This window comes from Rhinoderma darwinii (assembly GCF_050947455.1).
Source record: "Rhinoderma darwinii isolate aRhiDar2 chromosome 5 unlocalized genomic scaffold, aRhiDar2.hap1 SUPER_5_unloc_48, whole genome shotgun sequence".
NCBI classification, from domain to species: Eukaryota; Metazoa; Chordata; class Amphibia; order Anura; family Rhinodermatidae; genus Rhinoderma; species Rhinoderma darwinii.
Genome location: NW_027461807.1, coordinates 429319 through 448388, shown reverse-complemented (window position 1 = coordinate 448388; position 19070 = coordinate 429319). Strand labels below are relative to the sequence as shown.

The 19070-nt window shown below is 41.1% G+C and overlaps 2 non-coding genes and 1 pseudogene across 2 annotated transcripts; all 3 read left to right on the top strand.

Moving 5' to 3' along the window:
- The first annotated feature begins 606 nt into the window (after positions 1–606).
- Positions 607–748, top strand: LOC142695729 (U2 spliceosomal RNA; annotated as a pseudogene).
- A 1312-nt stretch (positions 749–2060) lies between these two features.
- LOC142695631 (U2 spliceosomal RNA) lies at positions 2061–2251 on the top strand. The gene has a single exon (XR_012863725.1). It is a non-coding gene; the product is annotated as a U2 spliceosomal RNA (small nuclear RNA).
- Positions 2252–13056: 10805 nt separating this feature from the next.
- Positions 13057–13248, top strand: LOC142695663 (U2 spliceosomal RNA). The gene has a single exon (XR_012863746.1). It is a non-coding gene; the product is annotated as a U2 spliceosomal RNA (small nuclear RNA).
- Positions 13249–19070: the final 5822 nt, after the last annotated feature.

Below are 19070 nucleotides of genomic sequence, written 5' to 3'. Positions count from 1 at the left end.
GTGGCCTCCTGGAGGCAACTAGCTGTGCAAAAAAAAGACAGCCTGGCGGCCGGCTGTTGCAGTGTTGCCCTCTCAGGCAACACTGAGTGACTGACTGAGCCTCACCGTCTTATATAAAGTTCAGACGGAACTTTGCACGTGTCATAGTGGAGCCCTCAGGATTCCAGAGCCAGCTTTCTGACATCATAATGGGGCCTCAGAGATAAAAGCCTGGGCCCAGGCAGTGTTGGTCAGTGCTGCTCAGCAGGCAGCACCGGACTGGACTGGATTAAAGCTGATACAAGGTGTGAAGGAACAAGGGGTGGCTGTGGGCATGCACTTGCTGCCGCTGCCAGTGTTTATCTGCATGGCAGCAGGGCATTTGGGCGTTGCCAGGAAGGCGTTTTTATGTAGATTCCTCCTCTTTCAGCACTGCATTGTGGTGCAAGCAAAAGAAGCAAATCCTGTCTGGCTTCCTCTCCGGCCTTTATTCACCTCCCGCTTAGTAGCTGTAAATGTGTGTGAGCCTGCAGGGCCCCATGGAATTGCCTAGAAGTAGGCTGAATCGCTGCAAGGGGTGAACAGCAGTATGGGACAGGCTCGGGCAACGGCCGGCCCATTCGGGTTATCGCTTCTCGGCCTTTTGGCTAAGATCAAGTGTAGTGCTTTAGGGTATTGCCTTGTTTCTTGGTCAGGAGGTGCCCTGGTACCCTTTTCCTTGGCCTGGGGGGATCGTCTCTTTCACAAGAGACTTCACCCCTCTGCTGCTATTGGGGAGGAGGATTAGTCCAGGGCAACGAGGAGCGATCACCCACCTGACACCTCGGTGTTGAAGGTCTATCCTGAAAACCATCAGAATGGAGGCCATACCGGAATATATGAGGACCAGGAATGCTGTTCGTTTTACGGTGACGGAACTGGAAAGGACCAAGAAAGACCTGCGTTTCCTGAGCGAAGATTTGTTGCTGGGACTGTTTCGGCTGAGCAAGGAGGACATACTGGCGGTAATGGACTACCCACAGAGAGGTGTCTATGACGTCACGTTCATCAATGAAGAAACGTATTTGAAGTTTTCGGTAAACTTGTTGAAGTCACGTGAAGATCCAAAGTTGGAAGGTGTGGTGTTGGTACCACACTTTTCTGTGTGGCAGCGTCTTGTGACCGTCAAGATGTACTCGCCATATGTTGAAGAGGAGGATATTAGTATATTCCTAGGGAAGTATTGCGAGAAAGTTGTGGAGAAAGGCAAAGTTCTGAATGAATTTGGCTTCTGGACCGGAAAATGGAGATTTTTTTGTTCAATGAAACTGGACAGAACTTCAGGAAAAATGGTAACCCCACCAGCTCGCTTTAAAATTGGAAACACGACTGGAGATTTGTTCTTTTCTGGAATGGACATTTTTTGCAGGAACTGTAAGAAATATGGGCACAATACAGCAGAATGTCAAAAGATTGTGTGTACAAAATGTTTGCATGAAGGCCACGACTATCAAGACTGCAAAGAGGAAAAGATTTGTAACATGTGTGGAGAGGGTGGGCATGTCTTCAGGATATGTCCAAAGAGACATAGAAGAGGAGTGCAACAAGAGAGTGGAGCAAGCAGGGAGAAAAGTAAACCGAATATTGAAGAGGTTTCTTCAGTAACGGAAAAAGTGGAGAATAGTGGAGGAGGAGGTATTAAAGATACTGATGTGGGCAAAGGTAAAATTGCTGAAAAAAGGAAAATTGGGAAAGCTAAAATATCTAAAGAAGAAAGTGAAGAAAGAGAGGATATAATAAGAGAGTCGATTAATTTACGGAAGAAGGCGGATGTAGAGGTTTTGCGTGGAATAATAGAGACGCATTTGACAAAACAATTTTTCCGTTTTATGGAAACATATAAAATACCACCTTGGTTGGTGGAAGAGGTCAAGAATGAATGGGATGGTAAACCCCTGAAGCAGGAACTATTGGAGATGCTTGCTGTTTGCGCGGTTAGAAAAGGCTTGGTGACATGATTTAAATGTTTCTGATGTCAGGACTTTGATGTTCTTTGTTCTTATCTGTTGTTCATGTTTTGCAAAATTCTTCTGATATAATGTATTGTATTTTCTGAATAATTCAATAAAAAAGTAAAAAATCTGTTCTTATCAGTTTAATATCTGATACGTCCCCTATCTGGGGACCATATATTAAATGGATTTTTAGAACAGGGAGATGGAAATAGAGCTTGCTCTGTCCACTCCACGCATTGACCTGGTATTGCAGTATTTCCAGGACCGGTGCACCCTTCCCTTATGTGTTGACTAAAATCAGATTCCAAAAGTGCTATTTGTGTTTGCTATTGTTTTTGTCTTTCTGATGGGATCTCCCCTTTTAATCCCATTATTTCAACACCTGTTGGACAATGCATGAGTGATAATGAGCTCATTGATTAAATGCAATTAATGAATAGATTGCCACCTCTTGTTTTGTGTCGTCTGTGTGTCTGTGTTTCCGGCATTTCACATTGGAACAGCTCATTCACCTTCCTTGTCTTCTCTCCGCCCTCCCTTTTAGGTAAGTTAAAGAGCTGCACCTGAGCCAGCCACTGATTGATTGATTGATTGATTGATTGATTGATTGATTGATTGATGCAGCACAACAGTCAAATAGTGGAGTGGAGTAGGGGAACAGCAAACAGCCAATAAAGCAGCCCGCCCGCTCGCCTGCCCGCCACAATGGACCTACCTGTGTACACTACATGGATGTGATGGAATGTACTGTCGTCCCTACATTTCAAGAAGAAGTAAGAATTGCAGTTGCAACAAAGCCTTGCTTGCCTACAAAGAGAGCAGCAATTTGGATTTGTTACTATGTTACCTAGAAGAATAACAAACTGTGCAAGGATGGAGGTTGTAGGAGCAAGGAGAACAAGTTGTCTGTAAAGTTGGTGGATGCCTATTTTCCATTTTGCAGTCCCTTGTCTCCCTCTTGTGGCCTCCTGGAGGCAACTAGCTGTGCAAAAAAAAGACAGCCTGGCGGCCGGCTGTTGCAGTGTTGCCCTCTCAGGCAACACTGAGTGACTGACTGAGCCTCACCGTCTTATATAAAGTTCAGACGGAACTTTGCACGTGTCATAGTGGAGCCCTCAGGATTCCAGAGCCAGCTTTCTGACATCATAATGGGGCCTCAGAGATAAAAGCCTGGGCCCAGGCAGTGTTGGTCAGTGCTGCTCAGCAGGCAGCACCGGACTGGACTGGATTAAAGCTGATACAAGGTGTGAAGGAACAAGGGGTGGCTGTGGGCATGCACTTGCTGCCGCTGCCAGTGTTTATCTGCATGGCAGCAGGGCATTTGGGCGTTGCCAGGAAGGCGTTTTTATGTAGATTCCTCCTCTTTCAGCACTGCATTGTGGTGCAAGCAAAAGAAGCAAATCCTGTCTGGCTTCCTCTCCGGCCTTTATTCACCTCCCGCTTAGTAGCTGTAAATGTGTGTGAGCCTGCAGGGCCCCATGGAATTGCCTAGGAGTAGGCTGAATCAATCGCTGCAAGGGGTGAACAGCAGTATTAGGCAGGCTCGGTCAACGGCCGGCCCATTCGGGTTATCGCTTCTCGGCCTTTTGGCTCAGATCTGTAGTGGGTTTGAAACCATTAGGCAAGGTTCCTACAGTGGAAACCTACCTGCTCGGCCTTTTCGGTTTTCGGACCGAACTGCTGCTATTGAGGGGTGGCTGAAAGCTGTAGTGCCTTTTCCTTAGGAGGATCCGGATTCTTTTCGTGGAGGGAGAAATTCTTTGGACGTGGGATTCTGGATTATCGATTTGGATCAGGAGGCGATCGAGCTTGGATTTCTGGGCTGTGAGTATATTTTTCATTTGGAACGATGGAAGGAAGATCGGATAATTTCCAGGACTTCTTTGCGGATGATACTCCTTTGAAGGACACGATTCGTTTTGTCATCTCGCCGCAATACCGCCAGGTAAAAGAACTGGGGTTTCTTTATTCCAATGTGTTTGGTCCTATCCTGAAGATCAAGGATGGGGATTATTTTTGTGTTCAATCGTTTAACTCCCGTGGAATTCACGATGTTACTTTGAACTCTTGTGGGATTTGTGAAGCAGCGTATGCTCTCTATGAGCGAAATAGAGGACATGCTATGTTGGAGGGAGTAAAGGTCCTTCCTTTGTTTCAATATCAATATAAACTGCTGACAGTGCAAATGTACAACCCATTTATTTCTGATATGGAAGTCACATCTTTTTTGTACAACTTTTGTGAGAAGGTGACCCTTAAGAAACATGGGATTACTAATTTCGGTGCATGGAATGGGAAAAGGATCTACAGTGTGGTCTTTAAAAAAGATCCGACTGCTGAGGGGGGTGTTCTGAGACCACCCCCTATTATTTTCATCAACAGGAGTAGGGGTTATCTTTTTTTTACGGGGATGCCCCAATACTGTCGTAGATGTCGCAAATATGGACATGCTGACATGGCCTGTAAGCGTTGCATGAAATGCCATGATTCCGTTCATCAGGAAACAGATTGTCCTAAAAAAAGAGTGGAGGAAATTTTGTCAGATGAGGACTTCGTGCCTCCAGAAGAGGCGCAGGCTCCTATAGGTTCTGTGGTACAGAATAAGGGCAAGGAAAAAAAAGAGGAAAAAAAGAAGGATAAAAAGAGCTCCCAGGGGAAAACAAAATCCTCAGGTGTGGAGGCTTCAGTGGTAGAAAAAGAGAAAAAAATATCAAAAGAGAAAAAGGAGAAGAAAAAAGAGGAATTAACTGTGGTGTTGGAGACTCCCCTTTCACCCCCTGGGCAAGCAGGTTCGTCTGGTGCTCAGGAGGAGATGGAGGTGGCAACAAAAAGTTTAAAAAGATATACTAGAGAAGAAGAGAAAGTGAGTGATGAAGAGACTGACCAAAGTGGGAAGAAAAGCAAGGTTTATGATCTTCTTGGAGATATTTCTCCCTCTGACTCATCTGGAGCTGAAGATCTGAAGATTGATACTTCTCCACCATTTATCGATGAGGGCGGGGGAGAAAGCCCTGGCATCTTGGTTAAAAGATGATCAGGGCTGCCTCCCTGAATGTTCAGGGGTTTAATAACCAATATAAACGTACAGCCATTTATGATTTTTTTAATAATGAAAATTATGACTTTGTTTTCTTACAGGAATGTAATTTAGAAAAGAGATTATGTTATAAGTATCTACAAGGTATATGGAAAGGTAAATCTTGTTTTTCAGGTGGAAACGAATTCAAAAGTGACGGGATAGGTTTTTTATGTTCTAAAGATTGGGAAATTGTTAGGCATGAAGAAATATACCCAGGGCGCATACTTATGGTGGAGGTTTTAAAAGATAGCAAAAAAATCAAGTGTTTTTGCATATATGCAAATACAGAAAAAAAATTGAGAATTCACCTTTTTGAGTTACTACAGTTGTTTATTGTTGGTTCAGATCCCATCATCATTGGTGGTGATTTTAACTGCCAAATCTGTAAAAAAAAAGAAGGATCAGTATCTGTTTTGAAAAATATTCTTTCTGCCTGTAACCTTAAAGATACCTGGGAACTAGGTGGAAAAAGGAAAGAGTATGAGCTTACTTGGAGTAATCGTGGATGCTCATCTAGACTAGATTATATTTTTGTATCTAGTGATTTGATGTGTTCTTCTTTTAAATCCTTTGACAGTTGTTTTTCAGATCACAAGTTAATTGAATGTACACTAAATTATGAGGTTTCAGAAGGTAAGGTGCCATCACACTGGAAACTTAATGTGTCCCTCTTGGAAGGAAGTAAGGTTAAAGAAGAATTCTGTAAGTTTTATGATAAACTAAAACAAAAAGAGGGCGAGTTTAATAATGTATTGGAGTGGTGGGATTTCATGAAGAGGGGTTTTAAAACCTTCTTTGTTAAATATGGGAAGAAGATAGCCTATGCAAAAAAGAAACTATACATTGATCTTAGTTCTAGGCTCCAGTGTTTTTACCTATTTAGAAACAATGGTATAGAAATGGATGATCAAATTGAGGATGTAAAAAGTCAGATAAAAAATTTATTAAAAGAAAAAGGGAAAGAGATTATTTTCAACTCTCGTGTAAGAATCCTTGAAAAGGATGAGAAATGCTCTCATTTCTTTTTTAAAAAAATTAACGGGAAAAAAGATTTTATTGAGTGTCTAGAAGGGGAAACAAACCGTGAAGAAAAATTATTAAAAGCAAAAAATTTTTATGAGGAATTATTTTCCGAAAAGGTGCTTGATGCCTCTTTAAAGGAACATTTTATGGGGTTGTTAGATAAAAAGCTTAGCACTGATGAGATGATGTTTCTAGAGGAGGAATTTACTAAAAATGAAATATTAGATACGATTAATAGTTTTCAGAATTTAAAAACCCCTGGTATGGATGGTCTACCAATAGAATTCTATAAAAAATTTTGGGATGTAATAGGTGAGGATGTGTTCAAAGTTTTTTCTCAAATTGAATCTTCATTAATAATCCCGGAGTCCTGGTTGGAGGGTCTTATTGTTTTAATTTTTAAAAAAGGTGATAAAAAATTAATCAAGAATTGGAGGCCAATTACGCTACTGAACACCGATTATAAAATGTATGCAAAATTGTTAGGGAATCGTTTAAAAAAAGTGATAGCATCAATAATTGGGGTTGACCAGACATGCGCTGTGCCAAAAAGAAAAATTGTCGATTCTTTGGTTTTGCTACGGGATATTATTTGGGACAGCAAGGACCGCAATCAGGATTTAGCTTTGATCTCCTTTGATTTTGAAAAAGCTTATGATCGAGTTTCACACGATTTCTTATTCACAGTTTTAAGCAAATTAGGATGTTCAGAGGGTTTTATTAATCGTATTAAAATCTTATACAATGGAGGTTTTAGTAAAATTTCAGTTAATGGTTCCTTATCTGATAAAGTTCATATTCGATGTGGGGTGAAACAGGGCTGCCCTCTGTCACCTATCTTATTTATATGTGCAATTGAACCCCTCTTAGAGGCCTTTAGGAAAGATAAAGTAATTAACGGTTTTTTTATCCCGGGCTGTAAAAATGAACAAGTTAAAGTTATTGCATATATGGATGACGTGACAGTTTTGGTGCGTGATCTTAGAAGTTTTAATAGGGTTTTAAGAACAGTGGATTGGTTCTGTGGAGCATCAGGTTTCAAAGTGAATTTAGATAAAACCGGTGTTTTAACAATTGGGAAATTTACCCTTGAACCTGATTGTAAGTTGCTTAAAATACATGACATGAAGATTTTAGGTATCTATTTTTCAGAATCTTGTGGGAATATAAAAAATTGGGAATCCTTGCTGGAAAGGGTAAGGAAAAAGATTTCCTTTTGGAATTTGCGAACTTTGACTCTTGAAGGTAAAATTTTGATCATAAAACAGGTTTTACTCCCCATGATTTTGTACATATCTGCTGTTTTTATCCCCCCAAATAATATCATGAAAAAACTTATTAAAATCTGTTTTTATTTCCTATGGAAATCAAATATGGAAAGAGTCAAAAGGGAGGAGTTGTATAAACCTAAGAATAAAGGAGGGAAAGGCTTCCCCGATATTAGGTCTTTTTTGTATATTAAATATTTGGCCTATTGTACAAGCACTTTATTGGGGCCCAGTTCAAAGATAAAAACTTTTCTTATTTATAATCTTGGGTTTTATATAAGGAAATACAAGTGGTTAGAAATTGACTTAAACAGACCATATAAGTTTTTACCACCAGAACATTATATTATTTTAGAGAAAATTTTAAGGGAGTTTGAGTTGTTAAAATCTGACTTAAGTATTATTACTAATCATAGAAAAGTGTTAAAGATCTTAGATGAGAGGAAAATTATGAGTTCTGTAACAGGTTTCTCTGTAAGAATTGTACAAGGTATTTGGATCAATGTTAACCTGTTTTACTTGTCTAACGAACACAAGGACCTGTTGTGGTGTATGTTGAAGGATTGCTTACCTACAAGAGAATTTCAGCATAGAAGAGGTTTGGTAAGACATGAAAGATGCCCAAGAGTAAGATGTAGCGGAAGTGAAACGCCAACGCATATTTTTTGGAATTGCTCATTTGCACAAAAGATTTGGAGGAAAGTTAGCATCTTAGTTAAATATTTGAGCAAAATTGATCATTTTGATTTTAATATGATCTTTTATGGATTGGGCATTGGTAAAGAGGATTTTAAAGTCGTATGGTTAATATTTACATGTGTTAAGATGGCTTTATGGAAAGCAAGAAATATTGTATTATTTAAAAGAGATCAGCTATCTGTTGAAAACTGTCTTAAACTATGTTTAAGCTATCTGTATGTATATTTTTGGAGAGATAAATTATTACTAGGTACTGTGAGAGCAAATGAGATTTGGAAACCAGAAATGTGGAATGTACTTACCTTGTGATGTGTAATCTTGTATTGTTTTCTTCTTTGTTATACCTGTAAAAAAAAAAAAAAAAAAGTTAAAATATAATTTAAAAAAAACAGAAAACAAAACATATTAAAAAAAGAGAAAAAAAAGTAATAATAACAATTAAAAAATGGATAAGATCATGAAAATTATATAAAAAAAAAAAAAAAAAAAAAAAAAAAAAAAAAAAAACCTGCTCAAGCTGAGGTTAGTAATCATCCCTGCCGGTGGTACGTGGGCCATCGTAGGGGGATGACAGAACGCCGAGGTGAGGGCAGGGAACCACAACGGTCATCGCTCTGGTGTACGCATTTGGTTTAAAGGTACCATTTGTAGGTGACCAGGCGACCGCCGGATCGAGGTCATTAGGCCGGGTAGTTTGGAAGCCCGAGTTGCTATGTGCCCCAGGGCTGGTGACCCTGGGGTGCCCTAACTCACTGGGGGTGGGATCCCACTGAGTGAAGGCACACTTGCACGCACTCTCTTTCACGCTATATGAGCACACACCTTTATTCTCCCGGCCTTCTGGCTGGGAGATGAGGAATTTTTTTTTTATACCTGGCGGATGTCCAGGCTGTATCACAGCGCACATCCACTTATTTAATTTTGTTTTTCACTGTGTGTTTGTCACGTTTGTCACAAGGATTTTGGGATGCGGTGCCCTTTTGGGACCCTCCTGAGGTCTAGGGGGAAAATGTGTGGCCTTCTGGTTCCTTTTTCCCCTGCAACCCGGCCTCCCTTCTTCGGAGGGGAGGTGCAACTAGGATGCAGGCTCCTAGGTGGACACTGGGGTGGCAGCCCAGGTAGAAGCCTAGGAGTGTGTTTGGGTCTCCCTAAGCTTCGGCGAGGGGGGACCATCGATCCTTGATCCTCTAGGCCTATGGTTTGGAGGGTCAGGGAATGGTTATGCGGGGCCTCTCTCTTTTAAGAGAAGGGCTGCGATAGACCGCAAAAGAAAAAAAAGCAGTGTGGGGGTTGGAGCCGCCCACGTATCTGGCTCTGACCCTACCAACATTAAAGATTTGTTGACCCCTCAAAAAGGGGGTCCAGATTCGCAGCTGATCTCCGAGTACGACTCTTCTGGTTCGGACTCTGACTTAAACTGAGACTATGTTGGTTCCTATCAAAGTCGCCTCACTAAATGTGAGGTCCCTAAAGAGCCCTGTTCGCAGGACTGCTTTATTTTCATTTTTAGAGACTGTGGACTTTGACCTTTGCCTGCTTCAGGAATGTGGAATCCCTAATGACTTGGAATATGAAGATCTAAAGATGGACTGGAAACTAGGCCCCTCAGTCTGGTCTGGTGGAAATGACTGTCGCTCTGCGGGGGTTGGATTGCTCTGCCGAGGTCGTTTTATCTCCATCCAAACAGTGACTGAAATCATGCCCGGCAGAGCTATTTTAATACATTTGCTTTTTAATGGAATTTTAATTCGTGTTTTAAACGTTTATGCCCCTCCTTCCAAACAGGAGAGGGCAGAACTATTAGAAATTTTACCATTGTTTTGTGTGGGGTCTACCCCCCTGCTGGTGGGTGGTGATTTTAACTGTGTACGAGATGGAGAACACCGGCAGGGTGGGGATTTTAATCGAAAAATTGACCGTACTTCTTACCTGCTCAAGAATTTTATTGGTGATTTTAAATTGAAAGATTGCTGGAGGGAACTCTTGCCTGCAGACCCAGGCCCCACCTGGTCCAATGGAAGAGTGAGCTCCAGAATTGATTTTATTTTCACTTCTAACAGTTTTATTCCCAAAAAATGTTTGCTTTTAACAAATATTTTATCTGATCACAAGCTCCTTTCGGTGCACTTGGAGCTAGAGGGGGAGCAAAAAGCTTGTAGGGGTCCCTGGAGACTAAACACCACGCTCCTGGAGGACCCCATCATTAAAGAGGAGTTTGTGCGGACCTACCAGTGTTGGCAGTCCCATAGAGCGCCCAGTCAGCCTATGCTACACTGGTGGGAGGGCATTAAACCCAAAATCAGAGCTTTTTTTATTCGAGCAGGTAAGAAGAAAGCAAAAGAGAAAAAACAATGGTTTTATGTTCTTAATAAACGTTTACATGTGCTTTTTAAATTGAAGGAGATTGGTATGGATGTTGATGATGATATCTTAAATCTTAAAGCTGAAATAAAACATGCCATAGAAGAGAAAGGGAAACAAATAATTTTTAATTCACATGTAAAGCACCTCGAGGATGGCGAGAAGTGTTCCCGGTTCTTCTTCAAAAAGGTAATGGATAAACGAGATGTCATTTTAAACCTTGAAGGAGAAACCACTATGGTCGGCATTTTAAATTCTGCTTTTAATTTCTACCAATCTCTTTTTAACAAGAAAAATATTGATCCTTCCTTTTTAGAACATGTTCTTAATTCCCTTGATGCCAAGCTAGATATTTTAGACCAGGAAGTTTTATCCCGTAATATTACCTTGGAGGAACTTTTATTTGCTTTTAAAAGTTTTTCTAATGGGAAAGCTCCTGGGGAAGATGGTCTGCCCATCGAATTTTATCATGCTTTTTGGGAAATTTTAAAGAATGACATGTTTTTATTGTATAAGGAAGTTTTTATTACTGAAGAGCTGCCCCCTTCCTGGAGGAGGGGGATTGTGTCCTTAATTTTTAAAAAAGGTGAGAAGGACCAGTTAAAAAACTGGCGCCCTATTACTCTTTTAAACGTTGATTGTAAAATTTTAGCTAAACTAATAACAATCCGTTTTAAACCTTTTATTCATAAATTAATCCATCCAAACCAGGTATGTGGGGTACCTGGGAGGTCAATTACTGAGTCCCTGAATATTTTACGTGACATCATTTGGTATTTTAAAGAAAGGGGTCAAAGTCTTGCTATTTTATCCTTAGATTTCGAGAAGGCTTTTGACCGGGTCTCCCATGAATATCTTTTTATGGTTCTTAAAAAGATGGCTGTTCCTGAAATTATTTTAACACGTATTAAGCTTTTATATCGATCCTGTTTTAGCCAAATTTCTATCAACGGATTTTTAACTAAAGGTGTTCCTCTTTTATCAGGGGTGAAACAGGGGTGCCCGTTGTCTCCGCTCCTTTTTATTTGTGCCATAGAACCTCTGTTCACCCTGATAAGAGATGATAAAGTCATCAGAGGCGTGCCCATACCTGGAGGAAGGGGGAACCAGGTAAAAATCCTGGGCTATATGGATGACGCCACCGTCCTATGCCCAGACGCCGCTTCTATGAGAAGGGCATTGAGGAACACCGGCTTTTTTTGTGAAGCCTCTGGTTTTAAATTAAACGTTGATAAGTGTGACTGTTTTTATACTGGTGTATGGGATTCCTCTGTGACACCAGGAGTTAACATGCAGCAGGATCAGATAAAAATTTTAGGAATTGTTTTTAATCAAGAAAACGATGGGAGACCCAATTGGGATTCAGTAATTGCCAAAATGGAAAAAAAGGTTTTAATGTGGAATTTGAGAAATCTCACCATGGAGGGAAAAGTTTTAATAATTAAATCTGTTTTATTACCTATAATGCTCTATGTAGCTATGGTTTTCCCTCCAACAATTTTATATATTAAAAAAGTGACCAGGATCTGTTTTATGTTTTTATGGGGTTCCAAAATGGAAAAACTAAAACGTGATTTTATGTACAGATGTAAGGACAATGGCGGGAGAGATGTTCCTAACCTTTTTAACTTCTTTTACATTAAATACTTTTGCTTCTGTTTTAAAATGTATAATTCTGATGGTATTTTTAGCTACTTTTTAAAGTACGCTACGGGCATGATTTTTAAACGATGGTTTCGTGTCCCTTTGAATTCTCCTGTGCTTCTGTGTCCCCCAAAACAATATGCGGTGCTCGAAAAAACTGTCAGGCTACTAGGTCTCCAAGAATTGGGGCCTGACATATTGGGGGACCAGAAAAAAGTGTCACTCTCCTGTAGGCGGCAGGAAGATACACTGGCAGTTTCAAATTTCTCACAGGCAAGGTCCAAGGTGGTGTGGCGGAACGTTTTCGGGAAATTTATGGCAAATGTGCACAGGGACCTTGCCTGGGCAATCGTTCACCAGTGCCTCCCTACCCGTGAATTCCAGCATAGGCGAGGACTGGTGGCGAGAGCCAAGTGCCCGAGAGACAGGTGTGGTGACGACGAGACGGTAATGCACCTGTTTTGGAACTGCCCATATGCACAGGAGGTTTGGAGGAAGGTAGGCCCATTGCTGAAATGGGCCTGCGGTCTTAAAGATCTTAAATTTGAATACGTGTTTTATGGTCTTTTTAACTGCCCAAGTTTTAAACAGCAAATGGTCTGTTGGATCATTTTAAACTGTTTTAAGAATGCCATCTGGAAGGTTAGGAACATTCTGCTTTTTAAACATGATTTTATTGACGTTAAAAATTGTGTGAAATATGCCCTAAGTGAAATGTATATTTATTATCTTAGGGACAAAAAGCAGCTAGGGGTAAAAGAAGCAACATCCATGTGGTGTTTGCAAATGTGGAATACCATAACATTGTAAATAAAAATGGTTTTATTCTTTTATGTCTTTTATGCCCTGTACAAATTTTATCCTGCTATTGTTCTGTACTTTTATTATAACATCTGTATTACTGGTCTTATTATTATTCTTTTGTATTCATTTAAATGTATGAATATTTATGTATTATGCCATTGATTTTATCTTGTGGTTTCAATTCTTAAAAAAAAGTCTGTAAAATATATTATTTTTGCCAATAAAAAACTTTGTTGAAACCTTATCTGTTCTTATCAGTTTAATATCTGATACGTCCCCTATCTGGGGACCATATATTAAATGGATTTTTAGAACAGGGAGATGGAAATAGAGCTTGCTCTGTCCACTCCACGCATTGACCTGGTATTGCAGTATTTCCAGGACTGGTGCACCCTTCCCTTATGTGTTGACTAAAATCAGATTCCAAAAGTGCTATTTGTGTTTGCTATTGTTTTTGTCTTTCTGATGGGATCTCCCCTTTTAATCCCATTATTTCAACACCTGTTGGACAATGCATTTGTACAGTCATGTGTGATAATGAGCTAATTTATTAAATGCAATTAATTAATACATTGCCACCTCTTGTTGTGTGTGTGTCTTCTGTGTTTCTGTGTTTCCGGCATTTCACATTGGAACAGCTCATTCACCTTCCTTGTCTTCTCTCCGCCCTCCCTCCTAGGTAAGTTAAAGAGCTGCACCTGAGCCAGCCACTGATTGATGCAGCACCACAGTCAAATAGTGGAGTGGAGTGGAGTAGGGGAACAGCAAACAGCCATTAAAGCAGCCAGCCGCCTACCCGCCACAATGGACCTACCTGTGTACACTAGATGGATGTGATGGAATGTACTGTCGTCCCTACATTTCAAGAAGAAGTAAGAATTGCAGTTGCAACAAACCCTTGCTTGCCTACAAAGAGAGCAGCAATTTGGATTTGTTACTTTGTTACCTGGAAGAATAACAAACTGTGCAAGGATGGAGGTTGTAGGAGCAAGGAGAACAAGTTGTCTGTAAAGTTGGTGGATGCCTATTTTCCATTTTGCAGTCCCTTGTCTCCCTCTTGTGGCCTCCTGGAGGCAACTAGCTGTGCAAAAAAAAGACAGCCTGGCGGCCGGCTGTTGCAGTGTTGCCCTCTCAGGCAACACTGAGTGACTGACTGAGCCGCACCGTCTTATATAAAGTTCAGACGGAACTTTGCACGTGTCATAGTGGAGCCCTCAGGATTCCAGAGCCAGCTTTCTGACATCATAATGGGGCCTCAGAGATAAAAGCCTGGGCCCAGGCAGTGTTGGTCAGTGCTGCTCAGCAGGCAGCACTGGACTGGACTGGATTACAGCTGATACAAGGTGTGAAGGAACAAGGGGTGGCTGTGGGCATGCACTTGCTGCCGCTGCCAGTGTTTATCTGCATGGCAGGAGGGCATTTGGGCGTTGCCAGGAAGGCGTTTTTATGTAGATTCCTCCTCTTTCAGCACTGCATTGTGGTGCAAGCAAAAGAAGCAAATCCTGTCTGGCTTCCTCTCCGGCCTTTATTCACCTCCCGCTTAGTAGCTGTAAATGTGTGTGAGCCTGCAGGGCCCCATGGAATTGCCTAGGAGTAGGCTGAATCAATCGCTGCAAGGGGTGAACAGCAGTATTAGGCAGGCTCGGTCAACGGCCGGCCCATTCGGGTTATCGCTTCTCGGCCTTTTGGCTCAGATCAGGTTTATTGCCTGGTCTGGGCCGGGGGTTCGGTCTTTCGTGGAGTCCTCTCCGACGTTTTTGGGAGCGATCACCGTGCCGTTGGGCATTCCATATCAAGATGGCAGCTGTGCGGAATACTATTCGTTTTGTGGTAAATGAGCAGAGGAGAGACGAAGTGGATACTGGGCACATCATTGAGAACATCCTTCTGGACCTGGCTGGAGTTAAGTTGGTAGAGGTATTCTGTATCCAAGCTTTCAGTAATATTGCTACGTATGACGTATCCTTTTTTGAGGCCGCCTACTGTCTAAATGTTTTTCAGTTGCTCAAGGAGAAACACATGCATGAGGCTTTAACATCTATTGAAGTGCAACCTCTTTTTTCAGCAGTGGAGAAATGTATCACAATCCACATGTATAACCCATTTCTGGATAGAAGGCTGGTTAGGGCCTTTTTAGCTCACTACTGTACCCATGTTAGAGGTGGTGTGGAGCAGAAGAATCTATGGGGAGTTTTCAATGGTGATATCAAGTACTGGGTCAGGCTGAAACCTGACTCCAGCTGTATTGGAGGAGTGATGAATCCTCCTGCTAATTTTTCAATTGGTGGTAATAAGGGATATCTTTACTACCAAGATATGCCATGCTTTTGTAGATCATGTTTTTCCTACGGGCATACCAAAGATGCATGCAAAGGCAAGGTATGCAGGAATTGTAAAGAAACAGGACATGAGGCTAGTGCATGTATTTCCCCATCCAGGTGTGACATTTGTGGTTTGCCTGGTCATACCTGTAGAAAATGCCCAAAGGTGTTTCCCTTCTTAGGGCAAGAGAGAAGGACATGGGGCAGACAGGTGAGAACAACAGGTTCCCTTGCTGCCTCTTCTGATGTAATTTCAGAGCCTGCTGGCAGTGTTTCTGTGGCTGCTTCTCAGGACCCTGGGAAAGCTGGATTTGGAGAGGTTCTAACCTCACATACTGATAGCATGGAGTTGGGTGTGGTCCCTCTTGCAGAGCCAACTGTTGATGAGACACCTGTGGTTATACCTATGGAAGGTGAAGACACAGCGCCACCTAGTGGGTGTGCATACCCTGATAATGGTGCAAGTATGCAAATTTTGTCTTTCTCTAGCCCAGAGTCAAAAACGGAAGACTCAGCTAAAGTGGAGTGGTCAATATCAGAGGAGGACGAGAAGGAGGCCAGGATGCCTAGTGCCACTAGTGCGGAAATTTTCCACAAAGTTGTCTCAAAAAGGGGGAAGTCTGGAAAGGCGGTGAAGAGACTGAAGATAGGTTTGTTGGAAGATTCTGCTCATGCAAATCCTTTCTCATTGCTGGACAGTGACTCTAGTTGTAGCCCTAAGTCATCTGAGGTGGCCTCAGAAGTACCCAGCTCTCCTGGGGAAGGTTTCCTCAGTGAAGCCAATGTGGCGAATCTGGAAAGAGCTATGTATTTCCCTGGGACGTGATATGTTCTGGTTTTCTCATGGCTTTCTTTTCCACTAACCATACTATGCCCGCATGTCTTTGAGATTAAAGATTGTCTCTCAAAATGTACGGGTGTTCTCCTCTGCTCACAAGCGTGCTGCAGTCCTGGACTTTTTGGCCTCTAAGGGCAGTGACATTGTTTGCGTACAAGAATGTGGTTTATCAAAAATGCCTAGGAAAGAAGAATGGAAGTTTGGGGAAGCAATTTGGTCCTTTTCTTCCACAAATAGGAATGATGGAATTGGTATTCTCTTCAAAAATAATGAGTTTGTCATCAAACAGACTCAAATCATTCAGGAAGGAAGATGTGTCTGTGTGTTACTATCCTATAAGGGATGGCAGTTTAGGCTTATCAATATCTATGGCCATGCTGTGAAAACTGATAGGTTGGCACTTTTTGATAGTTTAAAATTTTTTCTACATGGTAAAGTTCCTGTTATTATTGTCGGTGATATTAACTGTATCCTGGAGAAGCAGGCCCGAGCTGGATCCACAGAGTCTAATGTGGACGCTACCGGAAGTTTGTGGAATAAAATTTTGCAGGACTTTGCTTTGCAGGACGCTGTCACCAGGAAACCAGGTCCATTTACTTACCATGCCGATGACGGAAGAACGGATTCTCGTCTGGACTTTTTCTTTTTTTCTACTTCAGCAATGAAATGTGTCGATTATGCGCAGGAGAGAGTGTGGTTTTCAGATCACGAGTGTTTGTTGGGGGTTTTTGTTATAAATAATTTCTTTTATGGTAGAGGGGTATGGAAGATGAATGTCAGTTTTCTGAGTGATGAAAGGGTAAAAACTAGGTTTGGGAAAAAATATGGGTTTTGGGTTAGGAAGAAAAGTTCTTTCTCTAATGTGTGTGAATGGTGGGTATGGGTGAAAAAAAAGATTGGTGGGTTTTTTAGACAGATAGGATATAGAAGAGCGAGAAGGAAAAGATTGCAATATTCACGCTTTAATATGCGGATGACGTTCCTTCATCAATGTAAAAATTTGGGTATGGATGTAAGACACGATTTAGAAAAAACAAAAAAAGATATTAAGGAGTGGTTCCGAGAGAAAGGGAAAGAAATAATATTTAGGTCTAAGGTGGAGGTTAGAGATAATCACGAGAAGTGCACTAGATTTTTCTTTAAAAAAATGTGTGGTGGGAAAAGTGGTATGAATGTGTTATTGGATAAGGATGATAAAGAGGTGTTTGGTAAGGATGTGATTGATGTGGTGTCTGATTTTTATAAACAACTGTATGATGTGAAGAAGTGTGATCTGGGTGACGATGATGAGTTTTTGGATATTGTGTGTAATTTTGTTCCTGAAAGTGAATGTGAGCTTTTGCTTGGTGAGATTATGGATGGTGAAGTAAAGGATGTGGTGGGAAGTATGGCTAAAAATAAGTCTCCAGGGATCGATGGAATACCAGCTGATTTCTATGGGAAATATTGGGATATAATTGGGAAGGATGTTATTGATGTTATGAGAGTGTTGTTTTCTGGGACGAATATGTGTGATGTGATGAAGAAGGGTATGGTAGTTCTGTTGCATAAAAAAGGAGATAAGAGACGGTTAGAAAACTGGCGACCAATTACTTTGCTGAATACGGATTATAAAATTTTTGCCAAGCTGATTGCGAATCGTATGAGAGATGTGATTGGGTGTGTAATTGATGAGGATCAGGTATGTGCGGTACCGAAAAGGAAATTGCATGAGAACGTGGCGTTGGTGCGGGACATGCTTGAGGATTGTAAGGGTCGGAATAAGAAGGTGATTGTGTGTGCGTTAGATTTTGAGAAAGCGTTTGATCGTGTGGCGCATGTGTTTTTGTTCAAAGTGTTAGAGAGAATGGGTTTTCCGGTTCAGTTTGTGAGTTTGTTGAAGAAATTATACGCGAATGCAAAGAGTTGTGTGCAGGTGAATGGGTTTTTTTCAGAATCATTTAGTATTATGTCTGGTGTGCGACAGGGTTGTCCGTTGTCTCCCATCCTTTTTATTTGTGCGATTGAACCATTGTTGCAAATGATTAGAAATGATAAGGTTGTGAAAGGTTTGGTGGTGCCCGGGTGTGATGGAAAGCGTGTGAAAGCTTTGGGATATATGGATGATATTTGTGTATTGTGTGATTCAGTGTATGATATGTCCAGAGTGAAGTTGATTGTAAATATGTTTTGTATTGCGTCTGCTTTTAAAATAAATTGGGGTAAGAGCAAATTTAAAATTTTTTTCAGTAATGAGCGAGTGTGTGATTCTGATATGGAACAGGTGAATGGTGTGAAAATTTTGGGTATTGTGTTTGATGATGAGCTGAAAGGGAAAGAAAGTTGGGATGAGTTAGGTGGTAGGATTGTGCGAAAGTTGGAAATGTGGAGAATGAGGGATCTTTCTTTTTCGGGGAAGGTTTTAATTGTCAAAAGTATTATTCTACCTATGATTTTATATGTTGCTCTGGTTTTTCCTCCTGCTGTTGCTATGTTAAAAAAAGTGAATAGAGTTTTGTTCCTTTTTCTATGGGGGAGCGGGATTGAGAAGGCAAGGAGAGAAATTCTAATGAAAAGCAGATGTAATGGAGGCCTTGATTTCCCAAATTTGGAGATTTTCATTGGAATTAATTGTGTACGTTTTTTTGTAGAGCTTTTATTTAAGGAATCCAAGGCTTCCAGAATGTCTAAGTATCTAGCTGGAACGGTGATTCAGCGTCTAAGTTGGGAAAAACGAAATTTATGTAAACCAATTGCTTTCCAGTGCACGGGGTGGTATTTGTATGTAGAAAAATTTATCAAAAAGTTCCAGCTAGAGGATGTAAGAATGGAGAGATTTTTGAGAGAAAAGAATGTTGTGAGAAGTATGTGTATGAATAATGTGATGTGTTCTGTAAATGGTTTGAATTCGATGGAGTCTAAGTCTGTGTGGAAGAAGATTGTTACGTATGATGTGTCAAATAAGCAGAAAGATTTGTTATGGATGTCGGTACATGGAGTGTTGCCTGTAAGGAGTGTTCAGAAAAGAAGAGGTTTGGTTGCGTCTGAAAGGTGTCCGAGAGAAGGTTGTGGGGATGATGA